Here is a 9820-nt window from a genome sequence, read left to right on the forward strand (position 1 = left end):
CGGGTTGAAGGGTCGGTTTGTGTGGATCTTGAATTGGGTAACAAGCACGCGTGGATCATTCTACGCTCAAAATGATGTCGTTTTAGGCTTTAGGCTTTTATATATAACTAAAAAAAAAAATTTCTTCTTTTGTTCCAAAAAAAAAAGGGTCAGAGCTTTAGGAAAAGCTCTAGATCTCCCGCCATCCAGTCGTCGGACCGTTGTGCCGATTGTCGCCTAGGTCACCATTGACGATGGTCGTCGATGACCGAAAATTTCAAAATTGATCAGAAGGTTCCTTTTGACCTTCTGAGTTTAAATCTGTCGTCCTTTTCATGAGAAGTAGCCCTGATAGTCGTAGATCTGGGCTTGAAATTTTCTATGTTCTTTTTTTCCTCTTTTCTTTTTTTGTTTGGAAACTAACTAATGCCTTTTTCTTTGGTGCAAGTGGCTCGGCCCTGGGTTCCTCCCAATGGGGAAAACTGTATTTTTGTTTTTGTCTTTTGTTTGTTGTTTTTTTTGTTATTATTTTGGTTGTGAAATAGTTTGGGGTTTTTGAAGGTGGCAGGGAGCAGTGTTTGGATTTTTTAGGTATGGGAGTTTTCACGTTTTTGGGAATTTTAGGAGTGTCCGAGAGAGAATAGAAGGGAATGAAGCTGGGTTTTTTATAGAGTCTGATCTGTGTCAGTATGTGTGTCTTAAGGTCTGTAGGGATGGCTGTAGAAACGACCGTAAAGGTGGCTGTCTGATCTGAGGGCTGTTCAGTTTGGTCACATGGATTAATGGTCTGATGGGACTAGGTAGGGTGGCTAGATCAGATGGAGTCAGGCAAAAGGCTGGACAGGGGCGACAACGACCCCATACCAGCCCTTTGTTTTCTGTTTTTTCTTTTACTTTTTTAATGATTATTACAATATTTTTAATTTTTAATTAAATCGATATTATTATTATCATTATTAATGTTATTACTATTAATATTAAATTAAAACTGAAGATAGTAGACTCAGACAAAACCGATATCTACAAGGCCAAGAATTTTAAGTTATTTCCTTCCATGCTAAAAGCCCAAATTGGTAATGATCACTTTTAATCAGATGTTCAATTTGGACGATTGAACTTCAATTTCTATCATTGATGATTCTAATATTAATCCATTAATAAAAATCATAATATCAATTATGATTTTTTAATAAGATCCACCTGTATTAATGTAAGAATTACATATTTTTTTATTTTTGAATCAAAATTAAATTTATAATATTTACACAGTTATTTTAGTGTAAATTAATCTTCCAACTCCAAGAAAATCCTTAAGTATTGTATTATTACCTGATCTCTATCTATATTTAAATGGCTGATCAACCAATTAATTAATCTTTAATTCAGTTTGCATTATGCTGAGTCGATTACTCCAAGTCTAAGACTATTCTATACAATTAGATGGCATAAAGACACACAAAAATATAAAGAATTAGTAGTGCTGCAATAGCACCAGTATATATAGGCAGGACTGCCACCATTCCTGACTAATATTGTTTGCAAATGTCCCCAACCTAGCTCCTTAGCCTCAGCCTGCATCTCTTGCCAAGAGACTGGTACCTTCCTGGTTTAAAATTAAACCACCTCGATCTATATCATTAGTTGACGCCGCAACGAATTTTGTTTAATTATGTAGTAATTAATTACTGCAAGTTTAGCCCACAAATATAGATAGGTTATGATTTATTTACATGTTTAAAAGTCATGTTTTCTCTTGATACATTGAGAAAATCTATATAAAAGGGGGGTAGTTCATTCAAGGGAGTTGGTGAAAGTATATAATTAATCTATATATGAAAATTTGTGGCACTTGTTGCCTAGATATCTTTGGAATCCATTGAAATGGAATAATAGCTAGCAGTTTTCAAGTTAATCCAAAACCCAATACCAAACCTTCTTAAATTAGTATTGGGAAACTTGGACCACATTGGAATTGATTATAAGGAGAAAGCTTTCTATTCCTCAAATTTCACTAAACTAACTGATAATGATAATATATAGCTAGCTGCTCAAAATTTAAAGAAGGCTGGTGAGATGCTCTATTCATGGCTGAAGACAGGGCTAATGTCTTTGCAGCGCCAATATCCACTTCACCTAACGTTTTCAGACTATCCAAAGCAGATAATATTATATGATAATGCCTTTAAAGACACCAATTTTGTTCCCAAATTCAATTGAAGAAAAACAGAAAGAAAGAGAGACATGGGTTTCATATTTTGTCCTGCAATGCATCTGGAACCTGTTTCAGGTTTGAGAAAAATAACAGCAACAACCAAGAAATTAGAAGGGATTCTGATCAGTCCCACACATAAGAACAAGATTATGGATATAGCTGTTTTAACTTCGATGATGACCTCTTTCTCTACCTAGAGGATTTGGTTTCGACCCCTGTCAGTAGGCTAATTGCTATGTAACAGTACTTTACTGAGTCATGAGAGAGTGTGACTATGGAAGAAAATCAGGTTTCTTAATTACAAGCTAAAATATGGATTCCAACATATATATTAGCTCTTGGGATTTTAGTTTTTTCTAATATATTTTCTTAATCGATTTAAATAAATTTATCTATATTAAATTTAATGAATTTATAAAACTAAAATTACCTTCATATGAGTATTAAATTAATAGTCAGCTTTCCATTGTGCCAACTCAACTTAATAAACGTCACATTTCTAGAGAAAAATGGTTGTAAGGCAGGGGATGTCTCCAAATGAACCACCAACTACCCTGAAAGCCTACTAAAAATTCCAGCCATATAATGAGATATCATCAATATATAGTTCAACAAAAAAAATTATAAAAATCATTTAATTATTTCATCCAATTGCATCTCGTTATTCTTGATTTATTTTCTTGTGCATAAATTGTATTATTTTTTAAAAAATGTGGGAATAGCTCCAATTTATTTGGTCAATCAAACTGTTAGAGAACAAATTAAGATTAAGAATCCAAACTTGCAGGGGGAACATTACTAGATAATTTGTACATGATACTAATTTCAGTCTGAAATCAAACTGATATTAATCGCTTACATTTGCATAAAATTTGTATTAATGAGAATTTCTATAATTGTTTCTGTTTAATATATATTTAATATATACAACGTGTTTGTTAAACTAGGGTTTTCTATTTTCTTTTAATTAGTATATCTGATTAATGGATTATTATATTGTTAATTCTTATAATTCAATGAACTGATGAGGCATGTGCCACGCAATCAATTGAAAAATAATCCTCATTTATTTTTATACAAAATGGCGTAATTTGAGAATTAAAAAAATTATAAATTATAAATTTATTGAAAATCATTTTTTAAGAATTACGTATAAATTTACTAAATTAAATCATTAATTCTTCATCCAACCTTCTAGTTGATTGTGTGAAGCATGCCAAAAAATAAAAATAAAAATGAAAAGGAAGGGTTCTGCTCATATGTAAGCACGATGATTAGGAATTGATTATTAGAAATTATTGACTAAGAATCATGAAAAAAAGGTCATTAACTTCGACATTTTTTTTCGCAATGAAAAGAAGTAACATCCAATTTGTCGCGCTTCTAAGTTAGGTCTTCGTTGAACGATGATTATTATAATCAAACACATGATTAGCGCGGTCGGTTCTTGTCTTATGGCACTGATTAATGTTTAAATTTGCTACCTTAACGCAACAAATAAGCAAGATTTTTTTGTAGCTAGCTAGCTAGCTAGATCACATCTGATCACAGCATTCTTCGGAATAACAAATTTGATTCTTAAAATTTAAGAAATCATACATTAGTACTTGTAATATTCTTGAGTTTTCTATGAATTTGAACATAAAAAAAAAAAAGAAATAAAGAATTAAAAATGCTTGAAATTGTGTTTCTCAAATAATTCCATTTCGAAACCAAAGGTCAACCATCTAATTAAAAAGTGCACGTGCGACTGATTACGGGAAAAAATCACAAAACTGCAACAGAAACTATAATTTTTTCCTTTTAAATTTATTAAATATTATTTTTTTAAAATTAATCTTAAATCAATTATATTAAATTTTAGATTAAAAAACTTATAATATTACTTAGCAACTAAGCTTATCGAAAATCGATCCATTAATTTTGAGTTCATTTTTTTTTTTCTGCTGTGTCCAGCATTAAAATGAAAATAAACTAATGTGATCTTATTGCTAGATTTGAGGTCTCTTCCCAATTTCCAACCACATAAAAAAATATAGTAGGAATAATTAATTTTTTTACAAAAATAAAAATGCAAGATATAAGATATATCATTATCAAAGGACATATATAGTGAGAGCAAAATGGGGTCCCAAAAATTTATATTTTTGACTTTGCTCTCACATCTTCCAGCTAAGCAATGGGTCATGGAATTTTGACTTCTTTAATGTTTTTCTGTATATTTTAAATAAAAAATAAGACAACTTCCGGAGGTGGAGATCAAGCCATGGTATGGCGCAGAGAAAATATTAGAGGAGGAAATGAAAAGTGGGCTTGGTTGTTTTTTAGGGGGTGTTTGTCAGTTAATGAAAAGTTTTCTTCGTAATGAAGTAGTGATCCATCGAAGCTTGCCCTTTCTTCTGCGAGCACTTTGGGACTTGACTTGATTAGTAGACAGGAAATGACAAAAAGTTTAATGCAGTAGCTGATTGTTGTGAGCTAGATATTTAGTATGTAGGGAAGAAATAAAAGGACACCAAAGTTGTTGGAAAAAGGATTATTGTGCAGTAATTCAGACTGATTGTTTAGCTTCAGCACCTCCAGCCCTGAATTAGAAAGCATTGCCCTTTTCTTAACGCTGATGAAATGATTTTCAGAACAACTTTGTTTTGCCAGAAAATTAGAGGAAACTGTGGAATGGAGATGAAGACATGAGTTTTGTACTAGCATTCAATTCTAGTTCTTTCTTCTTTTTTGTTTGTTGAGCTCAGCACCCAATAATACACGTAATTGCCAAAGGCTATTTGTAAATTATTGGTCAAACTTTTCCAGTAGTGAACTATTATTATACATGGGACTTTGCTGTTTCTTTGGCACTTCACATGACCATACGCCTGCCTGATGGAAAATACTATACCTTCTTCCCATTGTAATTCGATTCCCTATTTTTTTTTGAACAGTTCAACACCTCCGAACATTTGAATAAATGATAAAAGTATGCACCTGTCTTTTCCTTTTCCCTGGTCATTCGAATTGGTAAGAGAATATCTCAAAGTATAGATGCGAAGTTATTATTATGGGGGGCATTCATGAACCAAAGCTACAATCTAAAAAAAGATTAAAAGAAAGGAAAAGATAGCAACCAAGAACAGTCGAAGGGCCGGGGAAAAGGAAACAAAAATGAAATCCTAACAAACCTGTTAGAAAACTATAATAATATGATATGGTGTCAGCTGAAATTTGTAATTGTAAGTGGCCAAAAGGCAGTACTCTCTTTTGGCATCATACCTACATCACAAATTTATTTATTAATTGTATTACTAATAATTGTTATTATTATTTCTCATATATGGTCATAGAGAGAGAAGAATCAGAACGAAAAAAAATGCATAAATACAATTTGTAAGGACCTGAGAGAAGCATACGAACATGGTGGTTGAAATGCAGCTGTCAAAAGGAATAAGCCTCTCTAACTGACCATTTATTATACTATTTTCCTCTCATTTTTTTTTTAAATTATAATAATCAAGAAGAACAATCAATTTCCCCCATTTTACTGCTCCATAGAGTTAGGTTTATGTTTTTAAGAGGAGAATGTATATTAGGAGAACTTTAAACCAACTAAAGCCCGACCATTATTTTGTATGTTATATGAGTTTTCAATTTCCATTGCCAGATTGGGACAGATGAAATAAAAGCTTCCTAACTAGTTTGATTGTTTAAATCTTCAAGGTACCCAACCTCTTGTTTTGGGTGATCTAGATTCTTGGTAACTCACTTATCACTCTTTGTAAAAAAGTTTAATATGGCAACAAATATCTATTGTCAGCAGCAGCTGTTTTTTTTTTTGGGAAAGGAAAGAGAACGAATTTTATCAATCTTTTAAATTGTACATCACAATTTCCTTTCAACATTGCATTTTTCCTTTTTTAATGCAAAAAAAAAAAAAAAAGCACATTCAATTAATCAATTTAATGGCAGATAGGCATTATTTTGCCAGGACTAACACTTTCCAGAAACCAGGGTGTGTAAACTAAGGACGAACATCGTATGCATAACCCCAAGTGAAAATTTTTTACACATACAATGGTTTTATCAAAACCTCATTGAAAGTGTCTTGGAAATTGAATAACTCCAAGTAGAAAGATACATGAGCTTTAATTACTAAACACTTCAATCCCGAAATCACCATTAAAACAAAGATCATCAAACAAAGATAAAAAATATAGATTTACAAGAAAAAAAAACCACGCATTGTCTTTAACCTTTTCTTTATCCTGTTGGGAAAAAAAAAGGATTAATTGTTCTTCAAGCTTTGTAACCTCTTTTTTTTTATGTCTTACCACATCCATTATTCTTCTTTCTCTAAAAAGTAGAAAATTTTAACCAATCCAAGCAAAACAAACTGCATGCCAAAGCTCAAGGTCTCTGACTAAATTTGCCATTTTTATAAAGGTTTGATTCACCCCAGTGGACCACTGCTGAAAAACAGACCCAAAACTCTAAACACAACTGAGTACAAACATCTTGATAACCAAGCAAGGTATTTTTTTGCCCTTTCCTAGAGAAAAAATATTGAAAAAGGACAATTTCGTAATATAAAGATTGTAAAGAGTTTTTTTTTTTTTTTAAAGAAAAACGAACACGCTTTGATTTTTGGGAGTACTATGCCTTAATGATCCCATAGTAATGGACCAAACCCAGTTGTAATCACACTTTCTTGCATTTGCATTGAAATTTCTTCCCCAAAATACCCACAAGTTTCTTCATAATACCAAGGGATGCAATTGGGATTGAAAAGCCACCCATCAACCGGGTCCACGTACACAAACTCGCTCCCCGGCTCAGCCGATTCGTAGCTCGTCCCTAGACTCGGCAACTCTACTATCTCGCTCAACTCCTCCGGTGTCGACACGTCATCTACATTCGATGATGATGATATTGAAGCTGACGACGACGATGATGATGACGTGGCGTTGATGTTGTTACTAGTACTAGTATTACTTAATAACTCCATTGAGGCAGCTTTAGCAGCGGCGGCTTGGACGTCGCGGGGCGATTTGGAAGTTGGTAGGGGCCACAACCCGGCGAGTTCAGGAAAGTTGAGAATCGCCGAGTTGCCTTTGATACTTAAAGCTGCAACGTCGTGGGCACGAGCCGCCATTTCGGGAGTCGAGAAAGTACCTAACCAGATCCGGTTCTTCTTCCGGGGCTCTCGGATTTCGGATACCCATTTGCCCCATGTCCTCATTCGCACCCCACGGTAAACCGAGTGCTTGCTACTATCCCTCGTACGCTTTTGCCTTTTCGGGTCGGGTGTCGGGTCAGTATCCGCTTTCGTTTTACCACCATAGGAGGATGGTGAAGGTGGAGAAAAAGCAGAGGAGTTGTTGCTAAGAGTGCTAGACTCGGTTTCCGAGTTTGGTGAGTCACCCATTGGCTGTTTCTGATTCAGGGTTTTCCCCAACACTTAAAAAACCTATTCAAAATAATGCTAACTATGTAAAGCAAGCAACTGTACACAAGCTTACGAACAGAGTATCGGGAAAGTTAAGGTTTTTGCTTGGTGGGTTTTCTTATTTTGTTGTAAATTTCAGCGGAAGGAAGAGTGAGAGGAAATCGAAGTGAGAGTAAGAAGAGAGAAGAGAGGGAGAACTTTGAGTTGAGGAGAGTAAGGGAGGGAGGACAAGGGGGGGTTTTAGTAAGGGAAAGGAAAGGGGAGAGAGCAAACAAAAAATCGAAGGAAACGTGGTGCACTTAAGTGATCCCCACACTGATACACACACGAACACGACCGACCTGGCCTTTTTAACCTCATTATCATCCCCTATTAATGATGCGGCTCTCCATTTACCCATATTAACACATTACTAAACTTAATATAGTCTTAAAATATTATTATTATTATTATTATATTAAAGGAGAGAGATAAGGGAGCACCACAGAAGTTTAGGGGTGTCAAAGGGTCCACCGGAAGGGTCGTCCTAGGGCGAGAGGGTAGGGTGGGGCAGAGCTGCCGGCCTCAGGAAGCTGCGGGGAGGTTACTAATTAGTAATTACTCTCCATACTAGATTGGGGCATTTAGCATTACTTATTAGTTACAAATGTTTAGTTTACTTTAGGGTTTTTGGGCAGTTTATAGTGATGAAAGCTTCTCCCATCATACTAACAAATAAGCTTTTCAACCAAACTTTGTTTTTTCTACAATATATAACTCCACTCAAGAGGAAAACCTTTTTTTTTTAGGATTTAACTGTTCTAATAAAAACTCGATTTTGTTTTTAGTTTTTTAGTTTCACCTAATATTTCCTGTCCAATACGTCTAGTGACAATAATAATACTATTCTTGTTCCTCACCAACCCTAAGCAGATTCACTAATTTACCCCACACCTATCTTTTGCCTTTTCTTTTTCTCTTTGCCACATTCCTCTCCTATCCTTGTTTTGCCATTAATGTTTCATACTTTTGGTTTTTTATTTTTTATTTTTAGTTGTTAATATGTTGTTCTAGAATTATGTAAAATTTCAAGACAATGATGTTGAAGGAAAAGAAAATAGTGTTGCACAAAAATCATTTGAGTTTTGCTTATCCTCTTCCATTAAGTATTGAGATTTATTAGAGTTTATTTGAATAGATGATAAAATTAATTTTGGTAAAATTAAAAATAAACATAAAAATTATTATGATTGTAATTAAAAAATTATTATAATTATGATTGAATAAATTTTATTAAAAATTTTATATTAAATAAATTTTATTAAAATTAATATTTAAATTTAACTTATAATATAATGAATTCAACTGCATCATACTAAAAAATACGATGGAATTGTGGAATCCAAACCCCCCCCCCCCCCCTCCCACTTAATTTGTTTGTTTTTCATGAAAATTTTTAACAAGTTATATGCATATTGTACAGGTTTAGGAGGGGGGGTGAGAAAAAAAATGCTTTGCACTTTTCATTGATTCAACAAACAGCTAAAACTCAACTTCATCAAATGAGCCAAACACCAGATATTTTACTTTAATACTGATATAAATACAAGGACTAGAAGTTTTCCTAGCAATCGATTTTTTTTTTCCCCGAGCTCTTTGAGAGTAGTAAATAAAAGAATATTTTCAATAGTGAGAAAATCTATGTTACTCTTTTCCTTGGAGACAAATATTGAGCTAATTAGAACAAATTTTGCCGTTACTGCATTTGGATTGGGCCCCATATCATATATGAGAGTGTTGATGATTGAGAGTCCCGGTGATTCAGATGATGGCGCTCTGCATGCTTACTGTTTGCAGAAGTTCTTGGTTCTCTCAACCTTATAGGTTGAGACGGTGAATTCTTCACAAACCTTCAGTTATCAAGAAAGAACTTATACGCAATTTTTTTTGGTGAAAATTGTAAAATTCTTTTATTAAAAATAATTTAATAAAAAATTTAAATTGATAGATGATAGATTTTAAATACAACGACGGATAGTAAGTAGAGCCACAGGAAGCATTGGCCCCCAAATATTTTGAATACCCCTTAATAAGTATACTATGTCAAAACAAATAGATTAGAAACAAAAAATAGTATCTGCATCTGAAACATGATAATAAGACTGTATTTGACATGGATAGTTGTGAAGGTTCTACAATTATTTTTGTTAAAA

At 33.5% G+C, this 9820-nt stretch overlaps 1 pseudogene across 1 annotated transcript; it reads right to left on the reverse strand.

Moving 5' to 3' along the window:
- Positions 1-6300: 6300 nt before the first annotated feature.
- Positions 6301-7947, reverse strand: LOC111285489 (ethylene-responsive transcription factor TINY pseudogene; annotated as a pseudogene). Its single transcript, XR_016343281.1, has one exon. The product of XR_016343281.1 is annotated as an ethylene-responsive transcription factor TINY pseudogene (transcript).
- Between the last annotated feature and the right edge of the window lie 1873 nt (positions 7948-9820).

Source organism: Durio zibethinus, chromosome 6 (assembly GCF_047325235.1).
Source record: "Durio zibethinus cultivar Kanyao isolate XHJ-2024 chromosome 6, ASM4732523v1, whole genome shotgun sequence".
NCBI lineage: Eukaryota > Viridiplantae > Streptophyta > Magnoliopsida > Malvales > Malvaceae > Durio > Durio zibethinus.